Source organism: Microtus ochrogaster, linkage group LG2, assembly GCF_000317375.1.
Source record: "Microtus ochrogaster isolate Prairie Vole_2 linkage group LG2, MicOch1.0, whole genome shotgun sequence".
Lineage (NCBI taxonomy): Eukaryota > Metazoa > Chordata > Mammalia > Rodentia > Cricetidae > Microtus > Microtus ochrogaster.
Window position 1 is genome coordinate 27299206 of NC_022028.1, and position 23752 is coordinate 27322957.

Sequence of the window (23752 nt, forward strand, 5' to 3'; positions counted from 1 at the left end):
ACTCCCAGATCTGAGCAACAGAGGCAGCTCTGCCCTGGTGCGGAGTGTCCCACAAACTGTGTGCATGTTTAGAAGGTTTGCAAGGAGACCAGTCATAAGGTCATAATCCAAAGAACAGGGAGCCATAAATAGGAGACAAGCCTAAACTTGAAAAGAGATACAAAATTGATAGAAATTCAGTATAAAGAAATTAAATAATAAGGATGTCTTAGAATTTAAACAGCCCCCCAAATCAATGTCGTAAAGGCTTGGTGGTCAGCCTTTGCAGTCCTTGAGAGATGTTGGGATAACTAAGATGTGAGACCCAGGAGATAGAAGTTAGATGATTGGAATGTGCCTTAGCAGGAGGTGATGGATGCCAGGCTTCTGTTCTCTTGCCTTATTTCCATCCTGAGCTTCCCAACATAAAGTTTTGCCTTACCACAGACTATAAGAAAACAGAGCCATGCTACCATGGACCCTACACAAAACCATCCAAAGTATAAACCAGGTTCAACTTTCCTTCCTTTTAAGTAATTTTCTCAACTATTTTGTCCCAAAGTAAAATAGCTAACTAGCACTAAAGGACTTCCTTAACGTACGGAACCTCACAGAGTCATGAGGTGCCTTCACAATGAGAAAAGTCACCACAGGAAGAGAAGAGGTCAGGACAAAACTGTCACCCTCGTGAGATATCATTTGCCGCTCATGATGATTAATTTGATCAAGGGTCTTTTCCCCGTAAACAATACCTTTTCTTTCATTAAAACAAAAGCATCTCTCTGAAGTGCATCCAACTAATTTGGCCAGGGTTCTGGCTCTTGCTGTGTCTGCTGTAACCTCCACAGTCTGATCTGGGAACACGGGCTGAACATGTGCCATCAATGTTTCCATCATAGGTTTCATTACGTTGGACTAAAAGACCTTAAATGAGTTATTCAAGACTATCTACCCATTGAAATTGACCATGCTAGTCTTTGTATATACAAAAAAATAAAAAATAAAAAAATTAAAACCTTCAAAAAAAGAACTGATAGAATGGTGATATATAACAATGGCTATCTCCAATAGTCCAGTGGTTTATCCTTCCATTCATGAGGTTGATGTCTTCGCTGGCCTTCAGCCTACCTTGGGATCCCAAAGAAGTAGGCTCTAATACCAGCGAAGGAATATTTCAGCAGCAGATGAACTTGCTGGTAAGAGAGCAGACAAAGAAAAAGAAAAAGCTTCCTTCTTCCATGTCCTTTTTTATAGGCTACCAGCAGAAGATATAGCCCAGATTTAGGTTGGGTTTTCCCATCTCAAATGATCCTATTAAGAAAATCCCTCACAGCCATGCCCAGCTGATTGGGTTTTTGTTGACTCTGGATGTAGTTGAGCTTACAACCAAGATCAGCCATCAGCCAGGGGAGTTAAATAGATCTGGTAGATCCCAAATCCCATGCAAATAGCAGCATGTCCTACAGGAAACATACTCATGGATGGAAGGGAAATATTTTGAACATCTTTTTCTTAGATTAATTTATTCCCTATTTTTCAAAATTTATACTAATTACAGATCACTGCTAATACCGTGATAGCTGTGATAAATTATTGTGAATTTTAAATGTTACATCAGCAAGACAAGCCCTGGTGTTTATGTTTGTGCCATAAAAGAACTTCTAAGGCTACTGTGTAATTTTAGAAAGATCAATTTAGAGACTACCCAAAGTCCAGAGTCATTTCAGAAGGCAGAGGTAGAATGCCAGTTCTCCTAAGGCAGTGTTTCTCAGCCTTCCTAATTCTGAGACCCTATAACACAGTCCTCATGTGTGGTGACCCCCAACCATAAAGTTATTTTTGTTACCACTTCAAAACTGTGATTTTGCTACTGTTATGAATTATAATGTGAATATTTGAGTTTTCGATGGTCTTAGTCCACCCCTATAGAAGGGTTGTTCAATTCCTAAAGGGCTTGCAACCCACAGATTGAGAATCACTATTGTAAGAAAAATAAGAATTTTACAAATGAGAAGACATACCATAATAGCAGCATGAAAAGAGCGAAAGAGGAGAGAATGGGAGGTAAGACAAAGAGGAAAAGGAGGAGAGGGATTTCTTCCCTGGCAGTGACTATGAGACGAGAAAACACCCTGGAATGGTGGATTGTGTAAATGGATGCTAAATTTCTATGCTTAAACTTCTCTTGTTCAACGTAATGATGTCATAAATCCACCAAAAGAATCACAGAGTCTGTTAATAACAAACCACTTTTAACTAATATGATTCAATCGCCACAATAAACTCAATAAAGTTCCTTTGTAAGAGAAATTCCCATTGTTAGTAGAGTAATACTTATTAAATAATAGTCAAAAGCAAAAATTATACCTTAGAAATCCACACTCGGGCAGGTGTGGCAGCAGGGGTTTATAATCCTAGAACTCAAGCATCCGAGTCAGGACGACCCAGAAACCAGCCTTGGCTGTCAAATGAAACTTCCATAAAATAAAATTTAAAAAAAAAACAGAAAGTCACATCAGACTTAGGGGTGGCAGACAAAAAAACACCAAGACTCCACCATAAATCTCTGAACCAAAGAAGAAATATATTCTATTTATTCAATGATTGATTTCCATCAATATTTCTTCTGAGCCATCCTTGTTTTCTAATAAAATATATAGCTTAATAGTTCTAATTATCAAAGGTAGAGTCTAGTTTCTATGCTGCTATATTGGTCAGGGGTCTCTACAGGGACAGCACCTATGGAGTGAGTGTATGTGTCTTTGTGTGTGTGCGCGCGCATTAAAGAACTTACTATCAACTTAAAAATCATACTAACAGGAGACTCACACCTGAGACTAAAAACTAAGTAGTTACTTTGTCCTAAATGTATCAGCAATCAGAGTAGTCCAGTGGTGTCTGCCTCTCATTTGAGGTGGGGGTGACAACTGCCAGTTGCTCAATCCACAAGGCTGGAGCCACAGTAGTTCCAAACTGATACTGGAATCCAGGATGTTTTGTGAAGAACCGCTGGTTCCTATTCCAGGACGAAAGCTGGAAAACACCGGTTCAGCTATGAGCGAAGGAGTCAGCCGCAGCGCATCTTTGAGAAATCAGCTCAAAGGCCAGAGGGGAAGGTCAAGATGCAGAAGGTAAGATGCTCATTCTTTGGCCACATCCTTCTCACCTGAAGGTGCTGGCCATAGTGGGGCTGGGTCTTCCCATGGCAATCAAAGCAATCAGAACAAGTGTGTGACTCCCTCTGGGTGATCCTGACAAGTTGACATTAACACCAACCATAATTGCTGCCCTGTGGTCTGAATTCTATCACTTCTAGACACCTTCCTCCTCTGCAGAAATTGATGATTTTTCTGAAACAGGAAAGTCTGCTGACAATTCAGAAGTGTGAAATGTGGGGTGTTGAGCGAGGGTTACACTGATCTAAGCAAATCCCAGATGAAGTGCAGAAGAAAGAGCCGGCTCAGCCTTGGAGACTCTAAGGAGAATATGCCTGCACTTACATCTCTGTGCGTGGTCTCCATAGTTAAAGTACCACATTTTCCATGGTTTGATGAAGACTCCAGAGCCCTTAAGATATGAATTGCTATAATTCCTAAATCAAACAGCATTCAATTCAGTTCCAGACCATTGCTGGGTAATAAGACCGGTATTTCTTATTTTAATTAGTCATTTTCTACTTCTAACAACTTCTTTGACAATCTCGGATTGCTTGTTTGTTTATATATGATAAAAGCCATGTTTCGCTAAAAATACGAATGCTCCATTTGAATGTCCATTTACATTTTAGTAGTTATAGAAATAAACTTTCTAGGCCTTTAGATTATAGCTTTTTATAGGCACTGAATACAATCACCTAATCTATTTTAATATTATCCCTTTCAGCTGTCTCGTGAGCAACTCCTAACACAGCAGAGATATCAAGTGGATAATATGAATTCAAGACTAACTGCCTGAATACTCATCAGAAACTGTCTTTTAGTTTGCCTGGAAATTCGCTCCTGACATTTGAAATGTTTGAGATGAACGGATAGTGATCTGGTCACACGAAAGTATTTTGTGCTGTTACTGGATTTTAAATGCCTCAAGTATGAGAACTAATTCTTATCCTTGTACCCTGAGTAAAGTGCAGCGTGCTTGCTCCTTGAATATTTAAGCGTATTGATAAGAATATCAAGGGCTGAAGTAGTTAAGAACAAACACTGATTTTGCAAGAGTTGACAGAGGTTTCTGTCCCACCACTTCCCACATTCACTTAGTCCCAAATAAACACACAGAGGCTTACATTAATTATAAACTGCTTGGCCTGTTAGCTTAGGCTTCTTATTAACTCTTATAATTTATATTAGCCCATAATTCTTGTCTGTGTTAGTCACATGGCTTAGTACCTCTCTTGGTGAGGCAGTCACATCTTGCTTCTGGATGATGGCTGCAAATTGACTCTTTCCTCTTCCCAGAATTCCCGTTCTCATTGCCCTGCCTCTACTTCCTGCCTGGTCACCTCACCTATACTTCCTGCCTGGCTACTGGCCAAGCAGCGTTTTATTAAAGTACAATTGACGGGATATAGAGCATTGTCCCACAGCACGCAAGGAACCTGAGTTTGGTTCCCAGAGATCCTGAAAGACAGCTAACAACTGCTTGCAACTCCAGCTGCAGGCAATCTATCTCAGCTCTTTTCTGGCCATGGCAGGTATCTACACTCGCACGCACGGACTCATCCATACACCTACATCTAATTAAAAAGTAATAAAAATAAATACATCATTAAGTGGGGTTTGTACCATGATTTAAAAACTGCTTCCCAAAGTGTACCTTCCGATTGCCAAGAGCATTCCTCAAGCATACAAACTAAAATCGTATGAAAATTCACAGAGGTATGCGGGAATATATTTCTATCAAAAGGGATAGATACAATTACGTGCTCGTGCCTTAATGGTTATACTTACGTCTTTGCTCTCTGTGTTTTATATTCCGCATCAGCTATTTTGACACATCATTTCTTAGCATGGGCATCCTCCCAGATTACATTCTCTTTACTGCAAAGATGTGAGGGAACACGGACAAAAGCTTCCGTTGGGCTTTTTATCAGAGTCTCACTTCAAAGTCTTCCCATTAAACCGCACTGACTCGTCTTTATTTGCTGCAGGAACTATAAAAGCCGTTTTTCTTCATCGAGTAGCAGGCTCGGAAAATTCATTTCTTAGAAATATTATCCTAGCAGCAAACAAATGAGAATACCTCCAGAGATCAGAAAAAAGAAAAAAGGACTGACTGTGTCCTTAAAGGGTAGATTGGCCCCAATCATCTTCAGGCAGGACACTCTTTCCTCTCTTGTTTTCACTATTTTTAAGTAATTCTGGGATGTTTTCCCTTGTTCGCACACTTAGGGAACACTACATGTCATTCCAACTTATGGGAGCTCCCCACACACACACACACACACTCACAGAGAAGCTACTCAGTGTACCTAAGACTTTCCGTATGTGTGCCGAGGCCATAACTAAACCCTAAAATTCCAACAACTACAAAATATCCAAAAAATGTGTGTTCCCTAAAATTGTACGGAAATGGAGGCAAAATTTCCAAAACTCAGAATCAGTTTTGATGTGACAGTGATAGATGCACAGAGACCACGCAGAAAGCCCCCTCAAATGCAACTCGGAGCTAGAATCCAGGCTCTCATCTCCAGGCCTGTAACCACCAGCGTGTGACTTCAGTCAGTCACAAGGTTCCCTGGATTGCAATGTTCTTTCTTCCAGCTCAGCCAGACATACAAGTAAATATAGGAAATGGTACAAATGGAACCTCTGTCTTCCTTCTAAGCCATAGCTCCCTGTTTCTTTCTATGAGACTCTGAGATACTGAGGGACATGTCTAGCCCTTAAAATCACAAGGCATCCCAAACCTGCTCTAGTAACCAGTTTACAAGAAGAGCGAGCCCCTGGGTCATTAGCACACCCGTATAGGTCACGAAGGAGCAAAGCTTCTACAATACATTTTTGATTTATGTAGTGCCAAGCTATTGAGGTCATAAAACCGGGCAACTCAGGCCCAACTCAAAATCCAGCTATGAAAAGTTGAGTATGGAAGAGAGACTACAAACCCAGAGATTCAAATTTAAAGTTCACAGGCAGGAAATGGTCTGGGAGCAAAAGCCAGAAGCAACAGCTATGCTCTGAACAGAACCCAAGTTCTAGGCTCAGTCAGGAGTAGCCAGGGAGTAAGAAGGTGGCAGAAGAGGGTGCCATGCCAAGGCCATGAATTCTAGACAGAAGGATTCTTGGTGCTTCTGGTGCTGGTAAAGAGATATAGAGTGAGCAGAGTCCATGGTAGGTAGGGCTGAGCAACCTCAGCAGCAGAGCCCAGACAATAACTGCCTGAACCTCATTGGTCTGACATACAGGAAAGACAGTGAATGTGCAGTTTGACCCAGAGAGTGACCACAGCAGTCTGTGGTGCTGTGCTGTGCCACCATGGCTGCAGTTTAGAACCCACTAATCTGTGCCTACCATCTTGAAAGCCTTAGGAAGCTCTGTGTTTCAGTTTGCTGTGTATGTGCAGTCTGGTGAGCTGGCCAGCAGTAGCAGCATAATGTTACTAGCAGCAGAAATATGAACCCGGTGTCCTTAGCTGAAAGGAAACAGTTCGCACAACCTTTGTGACTTTTATGAATGGCCTCACCCTACTGCCTCCCTACTAGAGTGTCGTGGGACAATAGTTTTACCCTGTAAACATTCGTTTCTTGTACTTGTTTAATAAAATGCTGATTGGCTGGTAGCCAGGCAGGAAGTAAAGGTGGGGCAATGAGAACAGGAAGAATTCTGGGAAGAGGATTTTGCAGTCTGCAGTCCAGACACAGACAAGGCAAGATGTGACTGCCTTGCCAAAAAAGGTACCGAGCCACATGGCTAACATAGACAATAATAATAATGGTCTAATATAAGTTATAATAGTTAATAAGAAGTCTGAGCTACTAGGCCAATCAGTTTGTAACTAATGTAGACCTCTGTGTGATTTCTTTGGGACCTAATGGCTGCAGGACTGGGCGAGACAGAAACTTCCTTCCCCCATAGAGAGAAGGCATTATAACTTTTGAACATGCCCACTCTCAACAGCTCTTTAGCTGGAGATGGTTATGATTTGGGTTTCCTTTGTGTGCTGAGTGCTAATCGACTTAGCCACCTTCCCTGGCCCCAGGCAAGAGTGCCAGCTAGTGCTAGCTCTAGGACCCAGGTCACCAGGTCCAGCCTTGGTAAGTTGAAACTCTGCCTCTCCTACATCCCAGGCACCTGGTAACTTCATTTCTGAGAAGGCCCCACTATTGTTCATGTCCTGTATAAAGACACGAGAGCCATGGTCAGCCTGACAACAATGTGAAACCACCATATGCAGTTACTGTCTTCAGAGAGCTTGCTTGTTGCTAGCAATCTGTCCATTATGACTCTCCTCTGAGGTAAGCTGAAAGTCAGTGTCATTTTGTGTCCCCATTTTTCCTACAAAGAAATTTGGGGCATAGTGTGTAAGATGACTCATAGGTCCTTCTATCAAGGAAAGCTTTTCAGATTTGCTAAGTCCATTCACACATGTAATTTTGTTCGAGTCTGTAACAGTTGCAAAGGGTGGCCCTGAGCAGCTGGGGTTGTTTCCATTTTTAAAAGTTGGAGGAGCTAATGGCACACAGTACATAAGGAGTGAGATTTGGGATTCTGCTTTAGCAATGTATGTGGGATTGGAGCTGTTGCTGTTGGTTTATGTAACAAGTCCCTGACTTTAACACAACTGATGCCATATTGGAGGCACCATTCTGACCTAGAAACCCAGCACATAGACCCCAACACCTGCCAAAATGAAAACAAAGACCTAATCTATCATAGTCCACAGTTCTAGGAAAGTCCTCAAATGTACTAACCTTGCATTTTGGCTTCTGTAGCTCAGCTCATTGCTGACTATTCTCACTAATTGACAGATGTTAGCAAGTATATGGGTTTTATGCATTAAAGGCCAAGAATGGTAAGGCTGGTAACTACACAATTTGGGCAAGTTCCCTTTATCGCCCACCAGCGGCTTAATAAACATTTTCCGTTTTGGTTTAACAGTCTATGTGACATCTCTCAATGAGATGTCTCCATCAAATCCCTTCCCTCGGTGATCAGGAAAACCCACAGAAGGGTAAGCAAAAGGAAATGGGAACCAGAGGGGATGGAGGACACCAGGAGAACAAGGCCCTCTAAATGAACTGGCAAAGCTCATCTGAACTCACAGCGACTGAAGCAGCATGCCCAAAGCTTCCACAGGTCTGCACCAGGCCATCTGCATACATAGCACAACTTTCAGTTTGGTATTTTTATGGGACTCCTCAGTGTGCATGTAGACAAGTGGGGCTCTGGTTCTTGTGCCTTTTCTTGGGGCTCTTTTCCTTCTGTTTGGTTTGCCTTGTCCCAGTTCGATGTGATGCTTTTTGCTTTATCTCATCATGCTTTCTTTTGTTACGTTTGACTGTTATCTCCCAGAAACCTGGTCTTTTCTGGTGAGAGAGAGAAAAGTGAGAAGAGACCTAATGAGATCCAGGTGGGAAGAGAGACGGGGAAGGACTGGGAGAAGTAGAGGGAGGAGAAACTCTAATTAGAATATAGCATGTGAGAAAAGAGTCTATTTTTAATAAAAGGGAGGGGAAAACAACGATCTCTTATCAAACAAAAGGAAGAGTTCATGTGTTCTCTAAACAAGTTTCCTTATAACATTTGTTCAGCTTTGTTGATTGATTGATTTTTTTGAGACAAGGTCTCACTCTGCGGCACAGGTTAGCCTCAAATTCATGGGTGATTGTCCTGTCTCAGTCTCACTCTGAGACTACAGGGATGGATAACCATATGTGGATTTAGTGATCATTTGACTCCACTGCCTTCCTCCACACCAGCAGCCAGAGAGTCCCAGCTCTGCAAAGTGATGCCCCCAGTCCTCTTGGGCTGCTGACTGCAAGTTCCTTGAAGCCTGGAGCTCCTCCACCCCTTTCTGGGGTCTAGGATCCACCTCTCCACACCATAGGTCAAGGAACTGAGCAAGAAGGAAATACTAACCTCAAAGGGAGGAGACCTGTGAGTTCACAGCAAGTGGCTGTCAGACAGCAGTGGCCACTCTTGTCCTGCAGCCAAGCAGTAAATGCAAAAAGATACACGACAAAAGGACCCAGCCTATCTCCCCAAGAACCAGGTATCAGTAACAATGAGGAGCCCATCACTCCAGTCAGAACCTCAGGTAGCTTTCACTGACCCTAGACTATATATACCTCAACAGACCCCTTCCTACATTTAAAAAAAAAAAACCAACAACAAAAGACTGAAAACAGTATTTTTACTGATGTTGCCATAACACAGGTATATTGACTTTATGGTGTAGAAATATTTTTTTCTGATCTATATGTTCATTTTTCTTTTTCAGAATTTAAAAGAATTGAAAACGATTTTGTGAGCTCCTAAAGGCACCACAGGCCCTAAGCCCTGGGCTGCAATAACCCCAGTGAGTTAGGCCACGCCAGCCTCAAAGGCCCTCACCAAATGACACTCTCTGCCCAGACTCTCCATTCTTTTCTGCTGCGGTTCAGTTTTCAGAGTCAATGTGTGTCACAGGGAAAACCAGAGAGGAAAGCCTTTGATTTGTTCCCGGTGATGTCAGAGAACTCGCCAATCTCTTTTGTGAAGCTTCCAAGAGTTGAGTTATCCCCAAATACGTTAGTGCTAGAAACTATCAGGGCAGCTGTGCTCAGCTTCCCAGCTGTTACAACAAAGACACACAACACAGGAAAACTGAAACCCCACGCGGCTTAGAGGCCGTGATTGATGATTGATTTCTGTTTCTCTTGCCCCTCCTCTGTTTTTGCCTGCCAGCTACTCAGGCTACCTCCCCAGGGTTTCTGGCCCCTGAGTAGGACTGTGCCCTTGCCAACCAGGAGAAGTTAAGCTCGGCTCTCTAGCCTTGGAATCACTATGTACTCAGTTGCAAGCTGTCTGAGCCTCAGCCATAATTAGCTGTAATGTGTTTATGGGGCCAAGAGATTTTAAAACATGCAAGACATGAGTCAGGACAGAATGATATCAAAATCCTTATTTATTTTGGGTTTTAGTCTAATCTCATTGGGTTCTACATACATCGTTGTTTTTCTTGGATATTAGCAATGTAGAAAGAGATGAGGAAATCCCTGCAGGAGATTTATATTCATGCCTTGACTCAGTCAGTCCAGATTCCCTTGTGGAAGGCTTTGTGTTTCTTCAACTCACACCCTAGACAGTGGGCTTAGCCCCGGAAGGTCACATTTGCTTTCCTTTCGTTGGGCCAATAACTTCATAAATGTTTGCTCTTTTGACCAGTACCATCTTGTTGTAGATGTGCGCCTGTTGAACAGCAAGAAAACAAGAACACACAGTGAAAGACTAGAGGCAGAAAGGACCATGGCTTTGGGAAGCTGTTGGCATTTGAACTGAGCTAGAGACACTCCTAACACTCTGTTCCAAGTCCATGAGAGTATAAGGACTCCATAAGCTCCTTGCTATGGCTCAGAAGCTCGGTGGACTTCTTTCCTAACGGCAGAACCTAAACACCTAAACTCAATGCAGACAGCAAGAAAATGGCCAACTAATACCAGTGTCATTTAACAGCCTCCAAGAAAGCACATTTCTCCCAGAGAAATCTCAAGCTGTTTCCATGTCTGTTCCCACCCTGTGTGCCCACCACCAATATCAAGATCCAGCCCTTTCTGATGTAACACAGCCTTCAGAACAAAGTCTGGCCTGCATTGCACCATGGATGGACCCTGAAGACAGTGCAGTGATTAAAAATAGGGGCTGGGGTATGGTGAATTCACTGGGTGCTGAATTACTTGGATGGAAACAAGAACCTCTGAAGGTGAGTGGTCCTGGAAATTGTACAAGAATGTAAATTAAATTCCACAGAAAACAACATATAACACTGGAAACCATTGAAACAACTACAAGAGAACATGCACTGAGGGATGAGGGTTCAGGAAATCAGGGCTTAGTTGGGGGTATTTTTTTTAAATTTTATTGACTTTTATTGAGCTCTATATTTTCCTCTGCTCCCCTCCCTACCTCTCCCCGTCTCCTTCAGCCCTCCCCCAAAGTCCCCATGCTCCCAATTTACTCAGAAAACCTTGTCTTTTTCTACTTCCCATGTAGATTAGATCTATGTATGTCTCTCTTAGTGTGCTTATTGTTGTCTAGGTTCTCTGGGATTGTGATTTGTAGGCTGGTTTTCTTTGCTTTGTATTTAAAAACCACTTCTGAGTGAGTACATGTGATAATTGTCTCTCTGGGTCTGGGTACCTGGTGGGGGGTATTTTGCAGCATCAGTTTGAATCAAACTTTGGAAGAAGTGGGTTATTTTGTTAGTAAGTATAAGTCACAATTTCAGACTAAAACAAGTTCTGATATGTGTTGACTGAGATTCCTGTCCTGCCCCCCTTCATTCTGTTGACCGAGGTTTTCTGTCCCGACTGATCCTTGTCCTGCTGGGTTCCCACAGTCATTAAGTCCCAAAGAAATCACACAAAGTTCTACATTAGTTATGAACTGATTGGCCCATTAGCTCAGGCTTCTTATTAACTAATTCTTATAACTTACATTGACCCATAATTCTTGTCTGAGTTAGCCACGTGGCTTGGTACCTTCTTTGGTGAGGCAGTTAACATCTTTCTTCCTCTGCAGCTGGGTCACAACTACAGAACGTGCTTCCCTCTTCCCAGAATTCTCATCGCCTCACCTCGACTTCCTGCCTGGTCACCCCGCTTATACTTCCTGACTGGCTACTGACCAATCAGAATTTATTTAAAATATAATTGTCAGGGTATAGACCATTGTCCCACAGCAGATATGATTCAAACTGAGTGTGAAAGCTATATGAATTTCATATATCTTAAATAATTATCATGTAAAATTTATTATGAAAATTCCTAAGCATAAATGAGAGACTTTTAGTAAAGATTCCCTGTAACTCAGCACCCGGCTTAAGCATGATCAAGGTGCTCATGTCACCTAACCCTTTTTTCTCCTTCTTCCTTCCCCCTTTTCCCTTCTTTGGTTTTCAGTTGCTAAAGAATTTTAAAATAAATTCCAACCATCTTGTCATTTCACATCTATGTATTTAGCATATATGTCTAAAAAATAGACGTGTCCTTCCATAACTAACATACCATTCTCACACCCTAAAAATTAAAAATAATTCTTGGTCATGTAACACTCGTTCCATATTCAAATTACTCAAGTGTCTTGGGGTCTTCTGCCATGTGGCCTGCCTGACTCAAGAATCAAAGATGATTGGTGCTCAGTATGTGCAAAGCTCTGTACGTGCCATTGGCTTTGTGAAGATGAGCAAGTCAGTTGTCATGAAAAAAAAAGCCTCTTTCCTGGAACCTTTTTCTGTCCTGTCCTTTATCTTGTCATCTAACTGCTAGCGCTCTCTCTCTCTCTCTCCCTCTCTCTCTCTCCCTCTCTCTCTCTCTCTCTCTCTCTCCCTCTTTTTCTCCCTCTCTCTTTCTCTCCTTTTCCGTGTCCATATATATCATAGATATTGAATATATATTCCACAAAATATAGGTTAGTTAAAAAATTGAGTGTTTAAACATTTATTTAACTCTAAATCTTTAAATGTCTCTCTTGTTGAGGAATCTTCATAGGTGAAAATTGTGCACACCGTCTTCCCTCATGTCAAGAGACCTAACTGGCTGACTGCTGTATCCTTAGGTTCAAATTACAACAACAACTCCTTCCAAGTTGCAAGTCCCTACCCAGCTTAAACTACTGATTTCATCATGGCTAATCTCTTCCCCCGCCCTCTTGTCTTTTATTGTATACTGAAAAAGATTGACTTTCTTTTTTTTTTTTTATACTTCACGTAGACCAACTATAATTATGAAAAATATAAGGTTTAACTCACAATTGCCATTGGTTGGAGGTGGTTTTACTCTTCTGGACTTTTCTGGGATGTTGCTTAGAGATGTTTTAATCCAGAAATATGACTTGGCTTTAGTGGTGAGGACTACAAGTTATGCCACTTACTACTTGGGTTCATATCTTGGCTTTATCATTTGATAGTGTTCTTGAGCAAATTTGAGCACTCTTTGTCCCAGTTTCCTGAGGCCCAATGACAGTATCTCTCCTAGGGATATGGTAACAATTAAATGAATTTCTGTAAACAGTGCACATGGAGAGGTGTCTGGCACAAAGCAATGCCTGATCCTTATAGATTAACCCAATTGCTTTGTGAAATTTTCCCTAGTTACACAAAGTAATAATAAAAATTAAAAAGTTAAAAACCAGTGCTTTCAAGACATGCAAAGTTTTTGTAATGTGGCAATTATATAGTTTTGGATTGCATTACTTCAGAATGGTTTAAAATGTCCAGTCAGGGAACTGTTTCTTGTCAATATCCCAACTGGAATTGGTAACACAACTCAGCATCCTGTTTTCTCCTCTTTACTCTCAAACTTAAGTGGCTCCAAGTTCATGGTAGGACTATGTTTCATCCATTTGTAAACTAATTCTAGAATTCAGTCAACCAGGAATACTAAGTATCCATAGGAGCTAAGAGGCAAATATCTCCTGGGATCAATTCTGGCCTGATGATTACTGTTCTCAAGCAGGTACCAAAACCAAAATTGGTAGAGAGATGTGTATCCAATTCACCATAATTGATGAATTTCATGTGAATCACTGAAGCTTTCAATGAAGCATTTTTCTTACTTTGAGATCTGTTGTGTGTGATACTGAGACCTAACTCTCACCTTCAGGGATCAAGAGACTGATCCTAGCAAGCACAGCTGAACCGTGAGCTACTCCATCTCCCTACTGCACAGACCAACCATCTCACGCAGCTCAACACCCATCAGGACAGTCCATGATCATCATTAGAAGCCCAATCAAGCACAGTAATGTGACGGTGGATGAGATGCTGACGACCCTAACTCTCCCCAATGACTTTATTTACTTCTGTTTAATGACTTTCCCATGCACCAGCTTGACTTTGGACCTGTCAGTCATTGTGTATTCCTAGACAGTGATCTTCTGTCTAGATCAATATTCTACCTTTTCTTAAAGGACTTCCCTTCATACGCTAGAAGTGCTATGCATGCATGCAAAGATGGTAAGGGAACAGCTTGGTCACTTTCATTGCCAATGGTCAGACAAAGGGTTGAAGTCCTTCCTGCCCTCAGTGGTTACCAATCAGTTCTTTGCGGTGTGTTCACATTCCTCCTTTTTGCTCCAGTTTCTATGCCCCCCATTTAGACTCACTGCGTTTCAATTTTTACAGTGACTTTCAGTTTCTCGGCTACCATCTTCTGACGCTCACACTGCCTCATCTTTGACCAGCAGTGTTACGTTTCTCTGCCCTTCCCACTTTTAAGTACTAGGGATTGTCACTATGGCTGTAACGATGGCTTTAAATCATGAGTTCATACGGATAGTATAAAAGTCATCTTCTAAGAACTTGACCACCTTTGATCTTTCTTCACCTTTGCAGTTGTTTTGTGTTGGAACCATCAGCTCCAATTTGCCTACTGCTTTATCCTACAAATTGTGTAACATAAGCAGGATATAATATCATGCATCCTACCAGCAATATGACTATGGCATGGCTTTGACATCATATTCTTGCTCTGTTTGCCCACGCAAAATGTTCCTCCTCTAGACGCACAGGTTAATTGGTGCCTTCTAAGAAGCCTTTGAAATCATTATTTGTTATGTGTTTATGCCTCATATTCATATACAGTATATTTGTTCACTCCCGTGTGTTTGAGGACACACTCTGTTGACTTTGGAAACAGTGCACATGGTTCAGAAAGAGGGATCGCATTTCCACCCCCCCATACAGAGATTGTTTTCTTACATTTATCTCTCCAGGTTCTGTTTTAGAAATACAAGCGAATCACTAAATATTTGTCTGCACTTCCTCTCCTTCTTACAGAAAAGGTCTAGACTCTGTAATTTGCTAGTTGCATTCTGCTGTATTCCCAGGCTCTGTATCCATGATAGACCTCTCTCCTTTCCTTCTGCGTAGAACTTATTTGCATGAACATTCTGTTGTTTCTTTCCACAAACCCCTAATTAATGGAGACACCTGGGTTGTTTCCAGTCATGTGCTAAGATAAATATACTAAAATGGCTAACTTTGTAGGTGTGCCTTATTGTGTTCTTGGCAGCCTGGGAAGGATTTTCTACAAGGGAGTTTCTGATCAAAGAGTTTAGCCATGGGTAATTTTTCTAGATATGACCAATTTTCCCTCTATAGCAATCATATGATTTTACATCTTTTCCAGCAACACCCACGATGCCTTGTTTCCCCCACAGCCTCACCCGAAAATGTTCTGACGAACACGAGGGTTTTGCCAATCTGCTGTCTAAGGGTACGCTTGATTCTCCCTGCCCCCACGCAGTGTGTGTGCATATGGAGGCCAGCGGTCAACATCAATTGTCTTTCTCCATTGTTCTCTTACAATATCTTTTGGGATAGGTTTTCTTATTGAAGCTGAAACTTGCTGTCCCGTGGGCCTCAGTGATTCTCTTGTCTCACCAGAGCTCAGATTGTAGGCACATACTACTATGTATGGCTTCTGCAGAAATGCTGGGGAATCCCATTCGGGTTCATATGCCCATACAGCAAGCACTTAACTGAGCCATCTCCCTTTAGGGACTGTTTGTTACAGGTTTGCTCAGACTGTCCATTGATTCTGTTTATAAGTCAACTGGGCATTGAAATTCCCCCTGACATCCTGAAAGTCTTCCCTGGTATCAGAATTCAGTCCTGCGCATATGTAAGGTTCTGTGGAAACAGAAAGTCGTGACTAAGGCTGAGCTGGTACTGGACTTAAGCTTGATTTAAGCAGCTACGCTGGGTGCTTCCTTGGGTCCTCATGCCTAAGACTATCTAATTGGAAGTATCTTCACCAGAAGAAAGGCTCAGTATAATCCTTCACTTTAGAAGGAACAGAGGCATCCATCCTCTGCCATTCTTAGGGAGAGTGCCTGCTTCAGAGCCCTGCCAAGATGACTTATCTGATATCTGGAGTTGCCTGATATCTCAGTTAGCAACAAGTCTGTAGCTTCTAAGAGTTTTCCTGTTTGGGTCTGATGGGGAACAGTGTCCTGGTTCAATGAGGGCTCAAAGGATGCCTTACACCATCGTGTCATGTGCCCTTGATTCAACACAGTAAACTCTTGCAGAAAAGCCACCCTTGTGCCCAGTGATTAGCAACAGCAAGTATGTAAGATAATGGGGATGAAATAGTGACTATCCAGAAAGGGGCACCAGGCACTTCACTGTCAGGTTCGAGAAGGAACACGAACACAGCATTTCATAGCATCAATATCTTATCTGACCCCCAACTCTAATCACAACCCAAATAGTTTTCAGATAGTTAACAAGTCCAGGGTACAGAAGGGCAGCAGGAATAATTTCTAATGCCCTAACTTTCAATGCGCAGTAGAGTGATATTGGTTAACAGTTATATTCAAAATGACTGTTAGAAAGTATTTTGAGCATTGCCCACAAAAGGAAACAACTATTTGAAGTGACAGATAATGTGTAATTTTTCTATCATGCTTTAAATTTTATATAAAAGGTCCTCTTGTGCTACTCAAGACCACCCAACCAGTGTGACAGGAAGCATTTAATGAGTACTCTCTCTGGATGCCCAAACAAAAGCTGGGTGCTGTTAGGTCATTCTAGACTACATGGGTGTCACAGAAGAGAGAGGAGACAAAGGTTAGGTGTTGTGGCAGTGGGCAGGGTGGGGCTGATAACTGTAGTCACAGAGGCCCAGGACAAGAGTGTCACTTGGTTCAGTGCTCGGTAGTTGCCATTCAAGTGTCTTAGTAAATTTCATTCAGAGGATGCCATTATTTAATTTTCCACAGAGCCATTCCTGGTCAATTTTTTTGCTTTTAATTTTTCCTCCTAAGAATTAAAGTGGTGAATGTATGCTCTGGAAAACATGTTTCAGTAAGAATGGAGTCAGATTGTCTGCAATTGGGGACATAGCTGAAGACCTTGGTCCACCCCCACAGGAAGGGCTGCTTGCCTCACAAGCATCAACCACTCAGCCAAGGCCAAGACATAGAACCCACAGCTGCTTACTTCTTCCGGCAGTTCTAAGGTTAACCCAGAGCCCTCCGCGTGCCAGGCGAGCCCTCTAGTATTGAGTTATATCCCTAGCCCTCTTTTAAACTTTTTATTTTGAGACAAAGTCTCACTAGGATGTTCAAGATGACCTTGAATTTGCTCTGTTGCCCCGGCGCATGTTGAACTTATGATCTTCTTGCCTTGGCCTTCTGAACAGCTCGTGGGTATAATCCTGGGCCTCCTGACCCTGCGCCAAGATGTTTTATTATAAAATCAGGTCAAACTCCCCTGCAAGACAAATGTACTAGAAAGATTTGTACAAAAGGGGAGAGAGAGACGTGTGTGTGTGTGTGTGTGTGTGTGTGTGTGTGTGTGTGTGTGTGTGTGTGTGTGTGTGCACGGGATTGGATCAGCAGTCTTCTACTGTGCTGGGAAACAGACTCCAGTTTGAAAGGTAACCTGTAAAGTTGATCTGTAAGACTTGCGACTGTCTCAGCAGGTAGTCACAATGACACCACAAAGGGAAACTTTAGAATGCATGCACCTTCCAAATTGTATTCAAGTTGCTCTCCTAACATTTGCAAAACCACCAGTTAATTTAAAGGATACTGAGAAGGAAAGAGAAGAAAATGAGCAACAAGAGCTAAACATAAAGCACAAGCAATACATATTTGCTTATCCAGAGGGCAATTAATTACAGGTAAGCCCTGTGCCACAGGCCCCTTCCTACGCACTGTGGTCCCGAGAGAATAATCACACAAAACATTTTGAGAAAGCACGAGTCTCTGCAGAACCAGTATAAATCACCTCTTTCCTTTACCACTGGGTCTACTGCTAAGAAGCTGTATAAATTTAAAGGCATACTTCCTACCACACACTTGCTGGAGCTGCCTGGTAACCAGTTTAGAGCCTTGAACAAGTGGAGTAGAGACGATCTTTCAGGTATCCGGCTTGATTTAGTATTCTCTTGGGAATTAACAGAGGATAGATCCAGACAGAAAATCTTCTGTAGGATGCACGGTATTGGCATTCAGGGGATGGATAATAGAACCTGGGGTGTGTTGTTATCAGAGATGGTATTGATTCTATCAGCAGCATTAAGCTACAGTTTTCCCTCGTCACTATTTATGCTACTCTCTGTGATTTGTGTTCAGCAGTAATCATTTTTCTGTGGTTGCTGCAATTTTCTTGCTATGGGGTTCCGACACGATGTCCCAAAGATTTGGGATTGAGTTTGCCGAATAATGAAGAGGAGATCAAAGATGCTTTGGAATTAGAATTAATTGTTGAAGGTGAAAAGGAAGCATATGTCTCTTATTTTATTAGTTGCATGAGGTGTTTAAGAGATAAGCAGCGGCAAGTACAAGGATGCAGATAAAATCAGAGGCAATTTCAAGAGGGAGAGAGAGGAAATTAGCAAGAACCTGATGCCTTTTTTTTCTATGGGGGGAGGGGTGTGAGAGGAGGGAGGGTGGCGGTGCATGGAACTTTAGTCTCTGGGCATGAGAAGAAAGGGTCTACCTTTGAGTCACATCCCCAGACCTGAAACTATTGCTTTAACGTAGACCCCTGCCTGTCGTCTGCTGACTCCTTCACAGGCAAGAGCAGGGGAGATTGGATTTTTACCAAACGGAAGCACTACAACACAATAGATCATTTTTTAAGGTTAAGTTTTTAAATTATATATGTGTGCTGGGGGTGGAGAACAGACCCATGAAGTGCCTGGAGAGACCAAAGGATCCTGGGAAGCTTGTGTTCCAGGTGCTCCTGAGCCTCCAAGCATGGGTACTGAGACCCAAACTCTATATGTTCTCAAGCACCGAATGATCTCTCTGGCCCTCATGAATAAATATTACTAGGGGAGAAAAAAAAATACTTATTTAGATTGTCCATCCGTAGAATGGAAGATTAAATGGAATGGAAGAGTCATCATAGTCCCACCCACCCACCGCCCGGCTCCTCACTACACAGAAGGTACTGAAGCCCATGTCTTTCAGGGAAGCCTAGAGATCTGGGAAAGAATAACTGCACTGGGTTCACACACGAGTAATCAAAAGCCCAGAACTTTACCATGGGAATTTGCTTAAACTTGGACCCTAAAGTCACAGCATCCTAAAGACAGCTGTGATTTTTGTGTCTCTCATGCAATAACCAACAACTGATCCTGTCGCTCTGTGGTGGCTGCCACGCCAGCAGCAGTGGCCTGGCTGTTGCAGATTGAAATGAAGCATCAGGCAGCTGGCTTCCCCCCTGTTCCTGTTGACATGCTAGCGTCTACCTTGTCCTGGGTTTGTCTAGACCTGGGGTTTGTACTCCGCATCCACTCTTTTGTCCCATGACTTCCTGGAGAGGCTTTCTGGAAAAATGTCATTGGCCGATGTTGATTTCCTGTCGCCGCATCACGGCTGGATCTGGGAGGTAGATTCCCTTTGCACTGGCTTTTTTTTTTTTAAAATCTGGAGAATGCACAGGAGCCTCCTGCCTTGTAATACACAGTCTGTCTCATTCATAAAATCTTGTCCTGGAAAAAGCCTCATTCATTCCCACAGAAGAGCCGCAGTTGGGAGGGCAAAGGCATTGAAAACCTTGGGAGATAGGAGACAATAGCGGAGTGCTTGGCAGCAGCCCCTGGGCTGCGTTAGCAACATGTACCGACGCCAGGGAGAGGATAAAACGCTGCAGTTATTTACTTGTCTCTTAGGAGCAAAAAGAGTCTCTTTGCCTCTAATACAGATGCCAAATCCTCAGGACCCGAGTGAGGAAGTGATGAGCTGTGTGGAGGATTGGCACGAAGTCCTGTGCTCCGAGATAGTGAGGCATTTTGCTTGAAAGCGTCCGTTGTTTAAAGAGAAAATGAGAATTGTGGGATTTTGTTGTCAATCAAGGGTCAGCAGCTTCCTCTCCCACTGGACGTTCACACACAAGGTCCCCGGTACCCTCCTCCCTCATCCTGCCAGAGAGCCAGGCTGTCCTGTTTTTTTTTGTTTTTGTGGGTTTGGGTTTTTTTTTGGCCACCAAAGGCAGATGCTTCCCTCACAGGCAACTTCAATCTTCCCAACGCTTCCCACGTTAGTCATCGCCAAATATTAAACATGACAAGATTCAGATAAATAGGGCATCCATCCGGCATAACTCCTTTTGCGGAGGGCCCTCTAGAATCTGGAACACAATAGGTCGGTGTTTATTTTTCCACCAGTAGCATAATGTGGCTGATTTACAAGAGTTCACCGGCGTGGTAACCTGACAGTGATGGAGGAGACCCTCGCTAGCGCCAGCGCCGTCACTCACACGATCCTGCGAGTTGCCTCCTCGACTAAGGCAGTGTGGTCGATAATTGGAACGCTTTTATGTCTAGTGGTTCTGACAAACCCTCTTCTTCAGGTCACCTATGGGCGGTCTAGCTCTCTGCTCAGCCCAACGGTGGCAAAGAATTTAAGCTGAGAAAAGTATTGTTCCCCTCGCATTGTGGAGCAAGGGCAGTTCAAGGGAAGTGAGACTTGGCGTGCAGGCTACCTGCTGGTGTGTAGTAAAATAAGACGGACATGATACCGAGTTGGGAGTACAATTAAATCTATTTTGCACCGATGTGTTGCCGGACAGATGAGTTTCCACATGACAGAACTTTATGATCTTTAAGGTAGACTGAACTAATAGATTGGTGTGGCGCGCACTGAAGTTACCAGGGATGAGAAAGCAGGCAGAGGTACATTTGAACTACAGGTTTCTCATATGCCCCACGTCATGCTGAGTTTTTATAGCTCCTGGCTTTCAAAAAGCCTGTTTCAAAGAGGTTTGCGCTAGACTGGGCATGCAGTTTTGCTCTGCAGATATTGTCGCTGCCGATTTAGTGGAATGCAATTAGGAAGCCTAAATTAAGTGGTAATGGAGAACCAGCTCTTGAAACTGGGGTTTCCACGGCAACCACTGCTTACAATACAGCCTTCAGTTCGTTTTCCCACTTTATCTGCAAAATGCACAATTGAGCTTTAAAACAGCTCGGTGCTGGAAAACGCACTGTAAACAACTGTTTGCAATGAGAGTTTTACACTGTCTTTAAATACAACAAACCATCACATAAAATTTTACTTGTCCACACTAATAATGTGAAATCTGGGTTGCCGATCGGGTGAGGGATTTTTAAAGTGTGGTGTTTCTTTCCCATCATCAGATTTATTTTTAAGGAGAGATGTCACAAGTCATTAGGTCGCTCAACTTTGGTCATCCCTGCTCCATTTCAGTCCCCCTGACAATCTGTGTATTCCCCATAGTCCTACCTTAAAACACATTTTCCCTTTCAACACACCGAACATTGTCTTAAATAATCGCACAGGGCTCTTTGTCAACGTTCTCTTTTTAAAACATTTGTAGATTCTTTTTAAAACATTTTCCCCTTTACAGTAGACTTTCAAGATTTTCACATTTGCTAATTCGGGCATGTGCTTTCTTCAGAGGAGACCAACATCCCATCTCTCTGCCCATTTAAAGGTTAACCAACTAGGAACTTCTTGTGTTATTCTACCAGAGAAGACAGTTGAAATACAGCAAGGAAGTAGGTGTATTTTCCAACACAGAATTCTTTAGAGCGACTATGGGGATTTGCACCTTTGTAAAATTCATTTTCTTCTATGGTAGGGAATCCATATTTTAGTATAGAGTGCTGGTACTTCTGTTTCCGTGGGTCAGGATTATATTCATACACTCATCTACGACGTGTGCATATTTTTTTTCCACACAGGGGGGAAAAAATCAAATTGAGTACTGCAAAGAGAAAAGAAGGATAGAATTTGGGGTCTCCTAGCTATAACACTCTGTTTAATTGCCAGTCTTAACAGGGTGATCACTGGAACATGTCCGGACAGAGCCAAGCAGCTGGCGAAAGTCATGAATCCTCCACAGCACAGAAGGTAATGTTTCCCAGCAGTTCGTGCTCTCTCAAGGTTGGCGGATTATACGTGCGTTGTTTTTTATTGTGAGAAAGACACGGTGTGTGTGTGTGTGTGTGTGTGTGTGTGTGTGTGTGTGTGTGTGTAGAGCTGTCATTTTTATGGTTTGGGCAGGAAGGCCCCATTCTGGTGACAGGGATCATATCTTTATGGTGGTGTAATATGTTCCCTACAGCTTTGGAATATGCCAGGAAGGCAGTACACTCTCCACCGTAAGGATGTCTCTCAGTGGCAGGGCCTGGCTGTTGGAATCCTGGCTTGCTTCAGGGTCTTCCATTTTGATATCATCTGATTTAATGGCACAGACACTTTATTTTAAAAAAATTATTTTCTCATTGTGTGGTGATACTCTTAAAGTAGCCCCTATAATTTTCACATTTGGGGAAATACAAACATTGAAGAAAACCCTAAAGAACCACATAAAAAATTGGCTGCTATTTTTTAAGATTCCTGATGTTTCCGAAATTATCTTTTTCTGCATTCTTTGTCACAGTTGTAGGCTCAACCAAAGCTTCATCGTGGCTCTTGATTACAAAAGTATAACCACTCATTTAACATCTCTAGGACTTTAAACTTCGAGAAATCCTATGTATCATTTTGTTTATTTAAACATTTTAGCCAGTCCTTTCCCAGTTATTGATGAGGGATGCTTCTTGTGCCTGAAGGTAAAGGGTCAGTTGCCGAAAGAAAGATCATAAAGCATTCGCAACATCTGTACAGATGTGTCCTCTTTCAACATCAGCGGCTGCTCCCTGGAAGAATACAAGATCACACCCAGATGCTTCTTTGTCTTGCCCCAATGTGTAAATAGATGTATATGCATTTAATTCTTTTTGACAAAACTTTGGGGCAAAGAGAAAGTTTCCAGTGTCAGCAAATCCGTTGCGTATTCCAATAGCACATTCTTTGCAAGCTACATTTTCAGACTAAGCATATGTTTCGTGATTTACCCTCTCCAGGGAGCCAGTTTGAATTCAGGCACTAGAGGGTCGGGGGCTGCTCTCAGGAGAAGGCGGCAGGATCTGTGTCGTGTGCTGGGACTGTCTTCTGAGCTGAACACTTTTTAAGAGAAAAAGAAATGCCCACAGTGCCAGAAACAATGATCAGTGCCCCAAAAAGCGTGAACAGGCTACTTCAGTGTCCACCTGTGGGTGTGCCCTCTTTCCCATACACAGCAAAAGAGATACAGAATCCTGCTATGTCCGTCCCTAACCAGTGGCCTGTGTCCACAAGCCCTGCCCTAAGAGACGCAACACAGAGCCTTATAAAGTACAATCATTTGCACCATTTTTCTTCTAATTAGACATTTGTCCCAGCTCTCTTCTCTGCACTCCGAATTTGGGTTCCGGATAGACTCCACAGGAAACTAGCTGGAGAACAGGGGAGATGTGCTCTGCTTTGGGTTGACTGTAGCAATTCAGAGTTCGCTGTGAGTAGTGGGGATGTTGCTCCTCGGTTTCCACTTCGGTACTGTAAAATCTCTGTCCAGACTTGGCCCCTAGCCGGTGTTCCTTGAGCAACAGTAATGAACGCTTCATGTGATGACAGCACTTAGGCAAGTGTTCTGGACAGACAGGCTGGATCTTGGTGGTTGGATTCAGTTTTTTCTTTTTTTTTTTCTTTTTTTTTTTTTGTTTTTTGTTTTTTTTTTTTTTTTTTTTTTTTTTTTTTCCCTGTGCACTTTTGAATACTTCTGTTGTCAG